Source organism: Phascolarctos cinereus, unplaced genomic scaffold (assembly GCF_003287225.1).
Source record: "Phascolarctos cinereus isolate Bilbo 61053 unplaced genomic scaffold, phaCin_HiC Scaffold_1;HRSCAF=81, whole genome shotgun sequence".
NCBI lineage: Eukaryota > Metazoa > Chordata > Mammalia > Diprotodontia > Phascolarctidae > Phascolarctos > Phascolarctos cinereus.
Window position 1 is genome coordinate 107,687,268 of NW_027555514.1, and position 17,089 is coordinate 107,704,356.

The following is a 17,089-nucleotide window of genomic DNA, read 5'->3' on the forward strand; positions in this document are numbered from 1 at the left end:
CGTCAAAGGATGTGAACAGGCAGTTTTTAGAAAAAGAAATCAAAGGTATCTACAATCATACGAAAAAATACTCAATCACTATTGATTAGAAAATGAAAACTAAAACAACTTTGAGGTACCACTTCACATGTATCAGACTGTTTAATATATCAGAAAAGGAAAATGGCAAATGTTGGAGAAAAGGTAGAAAAATTGGGACTCTGATGCACTGTCGGAGTTGCTAACTGATACAACGAATCTGAACAGCAATTGTAATTATGCCCAAAGGTCTACAAAACCATGCATACCAGGCTGCTTTTGCCAACAAAGTTCTACAGTGGACACACAAATGACTGGAACTTGCATATGGTTGAAGATCCTGCTGTGTTTATTGTTTGTTGACTATATTTTTCAAAAATTCATTTGGTAGAACAATGTACAGACTTGAAGGATCTCCTCCAACAAAGTGTTTCTCCCTCACTGAGGAGCAGCAATTTATATAGCAACTAAGAGTGTTTGTGGCTAGAATAGCTAGCTAGAGCTTTATATCTAGGCAAGCCATCATGTGGTGCACTAAACCCTGAATTACCAGTTCAAGTGACTATTCAAGTATAAACAGGATTGAGAAATGGAGATACCTGAACACCTAGCTCAATCATTCTTCCCATACATGAACAGGACTACCTGCTAAGTCCCTACGGCTCCTCAGTATTTTTCTTTAGTGTCCTATAAAGTTACTGACTCTGGTTATAAATAATTTCATCTCATGCACAAATCTAAAAAGGTTATGCAGTCCATCACTAGGTTAAACCTATTTGCTGTAGCAAATTTAAAGTAACAAAATACAGCTTTAAAAGTAATTGTACTGAATGTATTATGCCCTGGAACATTGCAGAGAAATGAAATCTATAAGCACTTAAAAGAGTTAACCTGACTATCTACACAAAAGAAAAAAAAATAAGCGAATGAAAAATACCTATTTTCCAGGCTATGATATAAAGTTAGGTAAATACTCCCAAGATCTGATCCATTGTGACTTAACCTCAAGAATCTGTGATTCCATCAATGTGGAATTGTCCGATTATACATCATACCAGTGCTCTAGCCTTGAAGAGCACAGGGCCTCCTTCGTGCGACAAAGAGGTGATGAAATAGGACTTCTGAGAAAGAGAATATTATCTTAGATCTTCAGAAGCCTTTTTCTATTTTTAAAAATTATCCTTGTATAATCTTACGCTATATGTATGAACAATATGTTCCCATTTTTAAAATATATGAGTTGACCAAATCTAATTACATTATTTTGGGTCTGAAGGCTTAAATGAAGTGTGTGTGTGAGAGATAAACAGGTAGAGACAGAGAGACAGAAACAGAGAAAGGGACAGAGACAGACAGTGGCAACAGAAAAAGAAAGACAGAAAAAGAGGAAGGGAAAGAAAGCAATAAGGGGAGAAAAAGGACAGACAAAGAAAGGGCTGGAGAGAAAAAGAGGAAGAGAGGGAGACAGGAAGCAGAAGAGGGGAAAGTAATAGGGAAGGAGGAAAAGAGGGAAAGATTCAGAGAAAGAGAATATTTTTAATAGAAAAAATATTTCATCTTCATGTTTTACAACACTCTGTGGCAAAACCATCGCCTTTAAGAAATCATTCATCCATATCCTTCTACAGCCAATACAAGCAGAGTCCTTGAAGTTCCCATTCTAGTTGTCCTACTTTTCAGGCAGACTATGGCTGAGTCAAACTGTTGTTCCTATTTAATCTAAAGCTACAGTTGGAAAGGGTCTGTAAGTACTGAGCAACACACCATAGGATAATGGATTAAATGGTGATATGATTAACCATAAGATATTTTCCTTCTATCATAAATTCCTTTTCCCCACCAAAACAGCTTTCTTTTGGTTCCTAGGCTAATAAAAAAAAAAACTTTTTTAACTGATAAATTTAGTTGAATGAATTTTAATAGATATTGTTGATTTATATGTGACTAGAAGATTTCTTTTTTGTCTTTTGGGTTTTGTTGGCTTCTTATTTTTAATCTTAACCAGTGTGACACAGTGAAAAGAGTTCTGGATTTGGGTTAAGCAGACTTGGATTTAAATCCAAACTTACCACTTGCTACCACCACATTGGACAAGTCACTTAACCAATCCTGGGCCAGATTAGATAGGCTCTAAGTTTCCTTTCAGCTGTGATTCTCTGATTTTATGACCTATGACTTGGTCAGTATGAGGAATATATAAAGTGGAAACTCTCAGGACTAATGCAGATGGACAACTCTTCTTTAATTCATAGCCTTAGAAAGTAGCCTGAGGCACTAAGAGGCAGTACATATCAATAATAGGACTTGAATGCAGAGCTTCCTGATTCCAAGACCAGCCCTCAATTCACCATCCCTTGCTGCCTCTGTGTGTGAAATTAATATTTTTAAATTTTTATTCAAGTGTTTAGACATCAAAAAGAAAGTGTCCTGAGGAAAATATATGTGGGAAAAGAAGGTGAGAAAGAGTGAAAAAGGAGGAAGAGAACCACGAGGATGGAAAAGGGAAAGGAGAGATAAACATGGGTGGGGTTTAAGATATACAGAGGAAGAAAATGAGAGAGGGAAGGGAAGAAAAGAGGTGAGGGAATCTTTAAATGTCCTAATTATAAAATCATAAAAGCTGTATTATTAGTATATTCTCCAAAGTAATCCTCCAAGTTAGTAATTATTGCCTGGATTGTAGTCCTAGTAAGCAAGGAAATATCACCCTGTTGGCCAGTGAAAAAGAATCTAAAGACTGAATTTAGTTCCTTAAGTTCAATGGGAGTCATTCCAAAATACCAACTACTTCTTTGTTAGTTCACATCAGGATCAACTACAGCCTACCCAAAAAAAAAAAAAAAATCCCCATTAGAACAGAAAATCTATCCATTTTAGTTATAATTACAATCACAGAGTCTAGAAGGGAGAGTCATACAGCCTCTTCTGGAAGACCTCCAATGAAGGGGAATTCACTCCCTTCTGAGGCAGCCCATTTCAATCTAAGAGAACTCTAACTTAGAGGACTATTTTCCTGGCATTAATCCTAAATTATCTTATTTGCAGTTTCCAACCACTGCTACTCATTCTGCCCTCCGTGACCAAACAAATAAGTCTAGTTGCTTTTACAAATGCCAGCCCTTCAAACACTTGGAGGCACACCTTTTAAATTGATTTTTACAAAATATTGATCTTTGGAGTGGAGGGATAAGAGTGAGACTTTTATATTACTGGCTTGGCAATCATTACACTCATATGCATCAGTGGCCCCCAAGGGCCTATAGGTCCTGGAAACAGAGCTGCACTCAGCAGATAGAATTGGATCAGACTGCCCCCACATGAAGGAGAAAGGAAAAATACCTGTTGGTCACAGACTCTCCAGAAATGGTGTAAAAATTCTTTTAGAAGCCAGGTATCTTGCTTTTACCACTCCTTCAAGTCATAAGGGTCTTCACTAAATTATTTTATATACAACCTTGGTTTTCTTATAATTTGTTAGTAGCCAGATAAGCTATAAGGCCTGAGGGTCAACAACCAGTAAAGAGTAAAGAGGAGACTTGTCAGATGCCACACTATTGTTAATCTCCCTGTCAACCAAAGTCCAGACAATTTTGACTTTTTTTCTCGAGGGGGGAGATAAGGAAGCCCTGGAATAATATAATTCAGGCCTCTTTTGTCTAATATAAAGGTTTTGTCTGCTTTGACCTCATCTGACAAATATTCTAGGCAAGATTCTCTAACTCACAAGGAATTTGAGATGAAAACTTGTCTGATTCAGCTTCCTCAACTTCTTCCTCAGCTTATGCATTTTTGATATAGGAAAACCTCAAAGCTTTTAATTTTTTATATTCCATTTCATTCTCAAATAATGAGAAATGTAATTAATTTGTCTGTGTTTGTTCAATAAATTACACTCAATATTTAATCAATAGCCATGGTTGGCAAAGAGTGAAAATAATATATTAAGTAAATATAGTTAAGTGACTTACTGTTCATGCTTTTATCAAAGAAACAGCCTTTATTAAATCAGCTTTCAGCTTTTGTTAATTTCCTTTAGCAAATCAGATTTACCCACTTTTATTTTAAATGACTCAATCGAGTAAAAAGTAAATTCTTCTGTGTAGAAGCAATGGATAGAAAGAAATCTAAGATAAATACCTTAGAGTTGGGCTGCAGAACCACAAAGCCTTAGAGTTGAAGAAAACCTTAGGAATCTCCTAGTTTAGGGCTCTCAAGTTTTTTGTGTGTCATGGATTCCTTTGGAAGTCTACCAAAGTCCATAGTCCCCTTTAAGAATATTTTCAATTCGTTAAATAAAACATAAAGGATTACAAAAGAAATCAATCATTGAAATACAACTGTAACTATCAAAATATTTTTTTAAAGCAAGTCCACAGACTCCAGGTTAAGAACCTCTGTTCTAGATCAACACAATGTCTTTACACCCAGTCTGATGCATTTTCTATTAAGCCATATAGTCTCCTTTATAGAGTTCATGACCCCTTCCCCACACTATGCTCCAGACTGAGTAATGATCTTGATGAGACAGCTGAATTTACCTCCCAAATGCTTTTAGAAGCAATGCCATTTAAATCAATATAACCTAGCATTCCTGACTATTTTTCAGCTCATTTTCTGATACAGTGCATTATGCTAAGCACTGGAAACACAAAGAATTTAAGAGGGAAAAATAACTTCCAGTGAGCAAGATTATAAAATTCCCACACAAAGAATTTAAGAGGGAAAAATAACTTCCATTGAGCAAGATTATAAAATTCCTTAGAAGCCTTTGAGTCCTCTCATTTTTCAGATGAGAAAACTGAAGCACATAAAGTGGATTGCCCCTGTGTCACAAAGCTAAAGTAAGCATCTGAGGCAGGATTTGAACCTAAGTCTTCTTGACTCTAACTCCCTGAGGATTTAGAATGTTTGCCAGATGAGGTCAATGAAGATAAAACCTACATACGATGCCATGTTATCTCTCATTAAGGAAGATCAAGGAAGGCTTCATGGAAAAAATGGTATCTGGACTATACCTTTTAAAGAAGATAAGAATGTCTACAGGTAGAGATGTGGGAGGAAATGCAGTATAATTGAAAAAATACCTTTTTCACAATCAGAGAAATTGCATCACATTTTTAGGCCTCAAGTCATTTGCAAAATTCAGGGGTTGGACTTCACCATCTTTTCCAGCTCTAAACCCTATGGCTCATATTGATACCAGCTTCAGCTCTTAATATAGGACCCAGTGGTATCCTATAGAATTCAAACCCTTGCCAGCTATCTCACAAATGTTACACACAGCAGAGGTCACTACTAGAAAAACAATTTAGATTTATAACTGAATGAACAAGTGGCAGCTTGGCTTAGAAACAGTGGAATACTAGTTTCTAAGGCCAGCAGAAGTCTCCAATTTACCAAGGGGCTGTATTCCAAAAACCTGCTTCCTAAGCCAGTTATTTGCAAATTAGAATGCGTTTTCCAATTGAAAGAGTATGAAAAGTCATTGTCAAACAGCCAGATTAGCCCATAAAAGTCTATGTAACTCATAATATATTAACTCATAAAGTAACTGAATGATAAGCATCAAAAGCTGTCAATCTAGAGATGTATAATTAGAAACAATACAGAGCAAGTCATTAGGTGAAAGTGAGAGCTAACCAGTGGTCAGCCTACTGGCTCCATTGGCCGCCATACAATTTTAGAAGATCTGGAGAGCAACACCACTACTGGGACTGTTTCCAAAGATGATTAGGGGGAAAGGAAAAGAACATATATGTTCTAAAATGTTTATTGCAGCTCTTTGTGATAGCAAAAACCTGGAAATTGCAGGGATGCCCATCAAGTGAAGAATGGCTGAACAAGTTGTGGTATACGATTGACCTGGAATACTACTGTGCTATAAGAAATGATAAGCTCAATGATCTTAGAAAAACATGGAAAGACATGCACAAAATAATGAAGTGAGATGAGCAGAACCAAGAGAACATTGTATACAGTAACAGCAATATGGTTTTAAGAATGACTGACAAAATAAGTTATTTTGATGATTATAAATACGCAAATTAACTATAAAGGACATGTGAAGAAAGATACTATCTGCATCCAGAGAAAAAACTGATAAATAGAAGTATGTATAAAATAATTTTACATATGTATGTATATATATACATATACACACACACACACACACACACACACACACACATACCTATTTGTGTCTAATGGTGGCCATCTCTAGGGTGGAAGGGAAGACAAGAAAAAAAAAGAAAAAGAAATTTACATATAACTTTGTTGCATATTTAAAAGGAATAGCAAGTAATACATAGTAGATTTATAGCTTTATGTGCAATCATCTTTTTATACTGTGTTATACTTTATACTTGTTTATACTACGTTACAGAAATGCTTGTTTTATTCCATAAATTAAAAGTAAAATAAATTATTAAAAAAGAAGATCTGGAGGAAGACCCCTCCCCTTCCAGAATGTTGAGTCAGTCCTCTATGGAGGATCAACAAACTTAATCAGAAAATATATAAATCAATATTTAAAGATATGGTATAATTTTCAAACATGAAACTATAAATTGCAAAAATGCAAACTGAATTCTCTTTAAAAAAAAAAAGTCTCCCCTTCTCCCCCAGGATGTAAGTGTAGAGGCATAAGCATGCTAGTAAATGTTTAATAATCTAAGTCCCCATGTTTTCTTCTGTGAAATAAAACTTGGACATGTTATCTAATAATAATCACTCCAATTTCTACAGTGATTTACAAAGAGCTTTAGACTTACAGCAGCCCTATGAAATATGGAGCAGTAATGTTCAACAAACTTTTAAATTTAATCCACATGTTCTCCATCACTTTCTTAAATCTAGACTTAACAAAACAATAAATCAAGCCCTAATTCATAACATTTGCCCATTTCTGAGGTATAAATGCTCAAATTGAAAAATTAACAATTGGATCTCTCTAGCTAGTACAAACCAGCTCCAGCACACCACTGTGCCCAGTCCCACTACAGATCAAAAAGAGAGTTTTGATCTGTTCCCTTTCTGCCCTGAACCTATTTACACTTCCTTTCATCATTTTGATGCCAGATTTAGTGAACCCCCAAGCTCAAAAGATCCTTTAGCCTCAGGAGCACCAGTAACAGGAAATGCAGGTGTTTACCACCAACAAGCTGCCCTAATTTCACTTTTTATCTCCTCACACACTTTATGTTCCAGCCAACTGGCTTATTTGTTGTTCTTCAGACATGACAGTCTTCCTCTCTGTGCCACTGTACGGGCCACCCTTCATGCCAGCTATGCTCTTCCTACTCATCCACACTTCTTGGTATCCATAGTTCCATTCAAAGTCAAACATGAATGGAACTCAAGTACCACCTCTGACATTGGGCCTTTCCTAATTTCTCTCCTGACCTCCACACAGCCACCACTCCTAGCTGCTAGTGCTGTCCACCCTTCAAAGGATTTTGTATTTATTTCATATTTATTTGTATACATATTGTTCTCTACCATCACCGCCACCACCATTTCCACATCCAGGAAAAAGTAAGCAGCCCTACTACTTTTTCTACTTCCTTACGTTAAATAATTTTGCTTCAAAACATATGGTTTTTCTTGACCTTAATACATTTAAATCATTGGCATTATTCTGTTTCTCATCAGCCATGATAAGGGGCTTTTTTTGTGGACCACAAAGGGAATGAAGAAGAGAGAGAAATGGAAATAGAAAAGGAAGTAACAAAGCAAGCGCTGGAAAAAAGAGATAAGAAGGAAGGATCAGTGGGGGGTCTTTAAGCAGAGGATGTTGCAGAAGGATTCCTATTTAGGCAGTGATTGGACCAGATGACTTGTGCAAGTCTCTTCAGATTCTGTGAACATTAAAAGTAGGACAGCTTAAGGTGAAATAAAGTGAGCTGTGTAGAGAGAACAGAAAAAGAAAAAGACATGTGACCAGTCTGCCTCAGGGAAGACATCAAACATTTCCCTGAAAAAGCTATCACTTGACACTGTCGACCCAGGATAGCTTGGTTGCTGTCTAGGGTGTTTTGAGGAGTACAAGGAACAGCATGGCCTCTGGGAATGTAGACATAAGGGAAAGCAATGTGCAAACCAGCCAGTCATTTAGATGTATAGGACAACTCAAATGATCATAACTTGGGGAATGAGTATGTGTATTCCTTAACAAAGATGTCTTCCAGGCTTTCTGCCAATTTCATTTGTTCCGTATCTGCTTTGTTACCTTTTATTCTAAGATCAGGCATAATAGGAACTGGCTAATTATATTTTCAAAGACAAGCATTTTTGAGGGTTTTTAGAAAAATTATTAACAGAGAACTAAAGGGATGTTAACTTTCCCAGCCCATCCTCTTTTCTGTCCCTTAGATTACAGTTCAAAAGGAAGATATCATCAAATTGCTTTTGCTGAAAACTGTCCCTTTGTCCAAAAGAAATGACTTCTTCATGACTTCAGACTTCAGAATGAAGGAACATATTAAAAGGTCTTTCTTCTTCCATGGTTACTTTTACATGGTAGAGTAATTAATCTGCTTAATTTATATAACAAATGAAACTTGGATGTGTTATCTAATAATAATCACTCAAATTTCTATAGTGCTTTAAGGCTTACAAGGAACTTTAGATTCACAGCAGCCCTGTGAGATAGGGAGCAAGATTATCATCCCCATTTCACAGAAGAAAATACTGAGGCTCAGAGAAGTTAAGTAATTTCTCTATGGTCATATAGCTATTAAGAATTAGAGCTAAGATTTGAATATGCCCTTATTCCAAGGCCAGTCCTTCTTCCCTTCCCCTTATCTCCCATCCCTTCATTAGATATACAACCCCTAAACAGCTGACACCCAAATTCGTTCAGGGAACAAGTAATGCTAAGCTGCCTGAGCCTGAGCAATAACAGGTCTTCAGCAACTTCTTGAATTATCTTCCCCTGTATTGTGCTGGTTCATTTGTACCTCTTTGTGATACTTATCAAAATCTATTTTGTTAATAACCGTTTGTACACAAGTCTTATCACCACTACCACCCCCACTGGATAAACAGAGACTAATAGGTAGGGGGAGGTAGCTTTTAGCTCATTATAGGGGGGAAATGGTGTAGTGGATAGAGCTCCAGGCCTGGTCTCAGGAAGACCTGAGTTCAAATCCATCCTCAGACACTTGCTAGTTGTGTGACCCTGGGCAAGTCACTTAACCTTGTTGGCCTCAGTTTCCTCATCTGTCAAATGAGGTGGAGAAGGAAAGGGCAAACCACTCCAGTATTTTTGCCAAGAAAACCCCAACTGTGGTCATAACTGAAATGACTGAACAAGAGAAAAAATCCCAAGTTGAGCTGTCCAAATTCCCCATTACCAAATATCTTCAAGCAGACACTGAATTTTTATTTCAGGATTGTGAAAGGGGACCGTAATTCAGGTAGGAAGGGGGTGGATTAAGTGAGTTGATTTTTCTAGGACTAGCTCCAACTGAAAGATTCTAGAATTCTAAGATTGTAAATTTCTTAAGTGCAGGAACTGACATTCATTTCTGTAACACATCCCTCACTCACCTTGATCCTTGATTTTTTTTAATTGGACCTGTGAGTTCATTGGTGTAGGGAATTCCTGGTGAGAAATTTTCATCTACCAAAGCAGAGCAGCAAAAACTCTGTAACTATGGTCTTAAACAGTTGGCCAAGGCACTGAGAAATCATGCCTTGCCCCCAATCACAAAGCTAGTAGACAAGAGAGGGCTCAAATCCAGGTCTTCCTGACTCCAAGGTTCTCTCTATCAGTTACATCATGCTGTCTTGCACACAGTTAAGTACTAAATAAATATTTGTATAGTTGAGTTCCCTGTTAGTCTGTGTCTTGTTTTGAATTATACCATCTTATGTTCCCTTCCTGTATTTTATGAAAATACTGACCATTCAACTATTTGTGAGGAGCTTTCACCGGATATCAATTATTAACTATCCTAGTCACTGGGACGAAATGCTGGGGCTTCAAATCCTGATTAGGTCTCTCTTTAAATGTGTTTAAACCCCCTCCTGCACATGACTTGTCCATTATTCCTGTCCTACTGTCTGCTTGAAAGAAAAAAAAATCCCAACTTCTGGCATTATGAGTTTAAAAGCTACATTGTGCCCTTCTCTGAACATCCACAGATCAGACATTCATTCATTCCCAAGACACATTAACTTTCTTCTTACCCCAGGTTATAAAATAATCATTCTTCTGTCCAAATTCTGAACATGACAACAGAAAATCCTAGCATAAATCAGACAGGGGGAAGGCTTTGGAAGATGCAGATTAAAAAGCCACGAGTTTCAGAAAATGCAGCTCTTTAATATTCTTTCAATTAAGAGTAAGAAGCCTACAGTTGTTTTGTAGGGTGTTAAAGAGTTTTCTAAGCAAAGGTTTCTCAAGGAAACATAAAGCAAACATCTGGAAAGATCAAGGATGATTATCTACTAGGGAAAAAAAACTGTCTTCTTGACCTGCCAGATCATTGGAGATAGGGTAACACGATGGAAAGAGCCCTGACTCTGGAGCCAAAGCTCTTAGGTCCACATCCTGCCTCTTACTCTAATTGCCTATGTGGTGTTGGGAAAGACATTTAAACTCAGATTCAAGGAGGGAATTGAACTAGATGGCCTTCTTAGGGACATGCCAGACTGAGATCTATGATCCTATGGGTTCAAATCCTCTACTATTTACTCACTGTGTGACCTTGGGCAAGTAACATCATATCTTGAGGTCCCAGTCTCTTCACATGAAAAAATGAGAGTTTTCCAGCTTCCAACTCTAAATCTATGCATATACTATGCTTCTTATGAAAACATTTTAAAAGCACCATTGCTTACAAATTCAGACATTAGTACCCAAAGGTAATTCACATAGCAAATACCCTTTCACGGGGAAATTCTTGAAGCTGAAATTCAGCTCACCAGGTTGTCAGTTAATTATACCCTGGTCTACAGAGACAAAGCTGAGATGAGGAAGGAAAATTGATGATTTCAGGATGGAGGACCATTCTGAGTCACAATTCAATCCTCTTCAGAGTACTCAGCTACAAATTGCAAATTCAGTAAAAAGCACAATGTTAGGAACCGGACTGATGTAGACCCATACATCCTATTACTCCTGGGGATAATAACTGATAATTCTCTTGGACAAATTAGGGAATCATCAAAATAGTAGGAAATTACAGTGTTATAGATTGTGCCTATAGCTGCTTTGAAATAAAAGCGGCATCCTATTCATCACACAAGGGAAAGCTAGCTCATTAAATCCCCTGGCTACATGACTCTGAATGCTAAAAAAAGAAATTGGAATTAATAGGTAGAATATTTTGAGGGAAAAAAGGTCAAAAATGTGACCTTTCAGTGCAACCACCTTTAAAAGAAAACTAAAAGCCATTTTAAAAGCAACTGCTAATAATTTTGCCAAGGTCATCAGTATAAAATGTAAAATAAAAACAAGCTGATCTAGCTGAAAGTATAGAGTGGACTCAGATAGATAAAGTATTCAAACTAAAGGGCAGAAGACTAAGGCACAAGGGCTCAAGCAGATGATTACCCTACTAGAGTATAAGCTCTGTTGGAGAAAGGACTGTATTTTATTCATCTCATTCATTTATAACCAGCAGCATCTAGTACAATGTCTTCTAGGTACTCAGCAAAGCTTTGTTGAATAAATGAGTGAACTAATGAATGAATGAATAAATATTTGTTGGATTATTAGGTTCATTTGGTTAAAACATGGTATCACAGGTACAAGTCTTATGGAATTGGGGAAAATATCAGAGAAAAAATGGTTTCCGAGGTCACAAATGGCATTAACACAAAACTCTTATGATTGGCCAAGTACTCTACGCATGTATGCTTTGGGTTCTTGCAAATGGGATGAGAAGGCAGTATTGATCTTGTTGACAATATTAGTACTGGAGAGAAAATGGCAAAAAAAAAAAACCTACTAAAATTGTTCTCAGAGAAGACAAAGGATACAGGGGCAAATCTAAGAGATATAAAACCAAAATATATCAATAAAATTTGTTTTAGAAAAAAAGTTGTCAAAACTGATTATAGCATCATAGATTTAAATGTGGAAGGGACATCAGAAATCATCTAATCCAACACCCTTATTAAAGAGGAAGTGAGGATCAGAGACTTTAAATGATGTTCCCAGGTCACATAGGTAGTGAATTGAATAGCAGAGCCAAGGTTTGAGTCCATTATTACTATATTTTATTAAAGTCAACCTTAATAAATTGAGAGTCAATATGACATAGTCAATAGACAGCCAGCTTCAAAGAGGAAAATCTCAGTACATGTCCTGCCCCTGGCACATAATCACTGTGGGACCATGGGTAAGTCACTTAAACTCTCAGTTCCTCAGAAAACTGTAAAACCAGAGGTGGTAAGCAGATTCAGATCTGCACTGAGACAAGTACCATAGTACCATTGGGAGTTCCATAATATCTATGAAATTCAGAGGTCTTGTCAAAAAATATTAATATCTCAAATTTATATAAAATTATAAGACTTATAAAATACTGTCTTCAAAAGATCCCTGTAAGGTAGTTAGTAGAAGTATTAAAGTATCCCCATCTTATAGATGAGGGAAAAGTTTTTCGTAAAGGAGAAGTGAGCAACCCACCATTACACAGCTAGTAACTACTGATGCTAGGACTGGACAACAAGATTAGCACGTTTTCTATTAAATCACAGTGCTTTTGAGCATTGCTGGTGGCGGGCCAATAGTCTCATTTTAATTTACAAACAGCACAGTACACAGAAGTAGAAGAACAGTAATATCCACCTGTCTTCTTCTTCCCCCTCAGTTCTATAGAAAACAAATATGTTTTTATTGTTGTTGACTCTTTTCAGGAGATGACTATCAGTAGGAAGTAAAGCATGTTCTTTAGAGCTGAAACCCCATAATAATCATCCCTGTAACACTAAGGTTGACAAAGAACCATAGGCTCATAGATCTCTATGGAGCAAGAAGGGACTTTGACATCCATCCCTCTCATTCCTCATAAGGAAAAGGAGGCCTTTGCCCAAAGTCATACAGGTAGCAAGCTTCAGAGACTGAACTTGAACCTAGATTTTCCTAAAATTGAACACTCTATCCACTATTCTATGCCACCTCTCCTTTCTTGCAACAACTCCACAAAGTAATAATGATAACAATAGTAGCTAAACAGATGAGAAAACTACACTTGACACTTACTAGCTGTGTGACCCTGGGCAAGTCACTTAACCCTGATTGCCTCACCAAAAAAAAAAAGAAAAAAAAAGGCAGATGAGAAAACTGAGGCAGAGGTTGTGACTTGCCCAGGGTCACATAGTTAATAAGTGAACTCAGGTGTTCCTGACTCCATGTCTGGCAGTCTGTCCACTGTGCCAGTTAGCCGCCCCATACTAGGAGTAATTCCTAGTAATACAACTATTAGTATCCCCACTTTGCAGCTGAGGAAACTGAGGTTCATAGAGGTTAACTGACTCATCCAAGGTCACACAGCTAGAAAATGACAGAACCTGAATCTGAAACAAAGTTTCTAATAAATCCTAGTCCAGGGCTCACACTGCTGTACCACATTTGCTTGCCCCTTATATTTGTTTAATGACTGTTTTTGAAAGATGGTTATGACTTTTCTCAAGCCTACTAGAAATTGCCAGAATATACTGGTTCCATAAGACTAAGCTTCAACACTTTGGTACACATATATAGCCCTCTAACACATAATAGTTCCATTTAAAAAACAACAACAACAACAACACATGCACTATATGGGATTATAAACAACATTTTAACTCATTTTAATGTGCATTCTTCCATCACAGTGCAGGAGAGTGCAAATACGAGCCCCTTTGGGCCAAGGCGGAAAAAGAATGTGTCTTCCATGTTTGTCTCAAGTGATAGTTGCCTCCCCCTCCCCAGGTCTTCACATCTTAGCCTATGCCCCCCGAAAAGAGCAAAGTTCCCATTTTTTTATATTAGCCTGAAGACGGGATCCCTGGTTTACAAGATCTATTACCAATCATTAAGCAATAGTTAAGCACCTAATATATGCCAGGCGTTATTAGTGGAAAGATAAGAACAAAATAATCCCTGCCTTTAAAGCGCTTGCATGTATATGTGGAAAACAAGGAACTCTTTCACATTAACAAAGAGTTTTTCCCACAGCCACAATCTACTCTTCATTTTCTCTCCATTCACATCTATCATCCCCCAGGAAAGAGAAATGTTGGTAGATTCCTGGGACTTCAGGAGTCTGTGTTCATATCTTCGTCCTTAATAATTACAGAAGAAAAATTCTAGAAAGTACCCATGGAAAAATTCCTTCTTTCCAGTGGTCCCTTTGAGATTGTCCTGATGTTTCAGCTGACCTTATGAACTGTAATTCCCTTAAAAGAAATTAGCAGCATAGGACACTTAGAGCCAGAAGGGACCTTAAAGGTTATCTAGTCCAACTTCTTCATTTACAGATAAGGAGACTGAGGCTGGGAGAATTGAAGTGTCTGCTTAATGGCATGCAGCTAGTAACAAGTGGAGTTTGAACCCAGGAACCATAACCCCTAAACCACTGCACTCTTCACAATGCTACTCAAGGAAGCAAAGTCTAGGGCAGGAGTGGGGAACCTGTGGCCTCAAGGCCATACGTGACCCTCTCTGTAGCATTTGAGGACCTAGAGGGATGTGGCCTCAAGGCCTTAGGTTCCCCACCCCTAACCTAGCCTATTTAAAGCCTGCCTTCTTTGCTAATTCTATCCTAAGAAGAACTGCTGGCCTTCAGGTGAAGCCCAAGGCTAGTCAGCTCAGCTTATTAGGAATTCTCTAGGATACCTCTGGGTTAAGGGGTGTAGCTACCATTAAAACTTGATGTTTATTAAAAACAAGAGGAAAGAGCGATTGTTGTTTCCAGACAGTTTCCCTGCAAAGCACTTGTTTTCCAGAGAAATGCCCTGAGAATTTTTCATCTAGAGAATTTATGTGACCCACTGGAGCCAATCAAGTTAGCTTAGTTGTTAACCCTGCCTGAAAACCAAGCAGCATCCTACCTTTCCTTAGACTCCCTCATTTGCATTTGTTACTTTAATTTGGGTGGCATGACTCCAACACAACTGATCTCTTCCTACTTTCCCTGAGTTTGCAATGCAGCCATTCAGACAGGAGACCTCACTTTGTGTCCACCCTGTTTTTGACAGTGATTAGCAAGTTGAAAAGGCCGTACTTCTGCCATGCTGGAGTGGGCAAAGAATAAGGGGGTGAGAGGGTAGCCAGGAAACCACAAGGCTGTTTTTCTTTTTATTCCAACACATGCTCCGTAATGATAGGCTCTGTCTGGGATTTGAAAACCTGCTTCACTGCTGTCTTGGCTATAACAAGCCCAGGAATTTAATCCACGTTTTCTTTCAACTGCTTTATTGTCCAAACTTACGCAGGCAGTATTTCTTCATTTCTCAGAAGAAAGACATTTCACACACACACACACACACACACACACACACACACAACCATATGCACATTCACACACATGCACATATTATTCGATCAAGAATTTCAAAAGCAGGTGTTTTCTAGTAGACCTGCTGCCCTGCTAAAGCAAGACTTCATCTCCAGATAAGTAGAAGCAGCTTCTTGTGAGCAACAAGCCTAATACCATGTTCTCCCTAGCATTACCTAGTACTAATGACTAATCCAAATCAGAGAGAGCTTGGGCTTTCTAGCCAGACCAAGAGTATCTTTGGACCATTCTTTTTCCTTATCACAGAGTAGAAAGAGCTCCAGATTTGTAATCCAATGCTGACTCTACTAATTATAACCCACAGGACTTTGGACAAGACTTTGGAACCTCTCTGAGGCTCAGCTTCTTCATCTGTAGGGCAAAATAATAATATCTGCCTTGTCTTCTCCTTGTGAGGAGGATCAAATAAGAAAAAGTGTTTGAAGCAGTTAATATATTGTAAAGTTACATGCAAATGTCCGGTATCATTTTTTTCAAGGCATAACTCCATTTCCTCATCTGCAAAATAAGGACATTGAAAGATTCTACGGTTTTCAAAGCCTTGGATGAGATGGGAAAACAGAAGTGCCATTCTTCTTGGCACTCAGTACACTATCACACTCATACCCAAGATTCATTCCCTCAACATTTTTGTTCTTGCTTGCTAAAATAAGCTATACCCTGAAAATTCCCAGCTATCAGCAGTCATCAGTGGCTAGAGTATATATAACTCAAGTAGATTTCTCCTCTTTTATTCTCCAACCATCACTGTCCATGTTAACACATAGCATGAAGCTTTATTTGCTAAACTCAAGGTCAGAAACATGCATGTTCAGCCTGAGTCATTCAATTCAACTCACATTTAATAAAAAGCCATTATGCCTAAGATTCTCTCCTAGTTGCTAGGGATATAATGATGAAATATACAGTCCCTGACTTCAAGGAGCTTACAGTCATTCTACTCAGGTGTATACAACATGAATATTATACAATGAGCATTATACAAGGCATAGTGTAATGAAAGCAAAGTAGAAATCAGGCAAAAATCCTCTCAGAAAAATTTGCTAAGGGAGAACACAAGAATCCATAAGCCACGATCAAGTCTATCACTTTGAGTGACAAGCAAAATGCTTCTAAAATTTGGTCCAGCACACAAGTAGAAAATCTTAACCAAAAGAGGAAAAACAGAAAAACGGTAGGGAAACATAACTACAGATGAATAATCTTTAAAATATTAACCTTTTTGCTACCTCATCCTCCAATGTGAAGCTCACATAAAATGGTGGCTAAGAAACGAGCAGAAGAATCAAAATATAGAAAATATGCCTGGAGCCCTCAATATTATTTTTCCCTTAAAATATAGTTTCTAGGGAAAGTCAAATAAGGAAAAGATAAAGTGTGTTTGGTGAATAGGCCAATATTATAAAGGGAAAGCTAAAGACCTATATACAATCCTTTCATCTTCTGCCTGCTACTTGCCCTATTATATCTGTCTTGACTATCACAGCCAATAGTCACTGCCCACAAACTCCACCTCCCTTTTTCTTTTTACATCTAGGCTCTGCCCAAGACTCTTC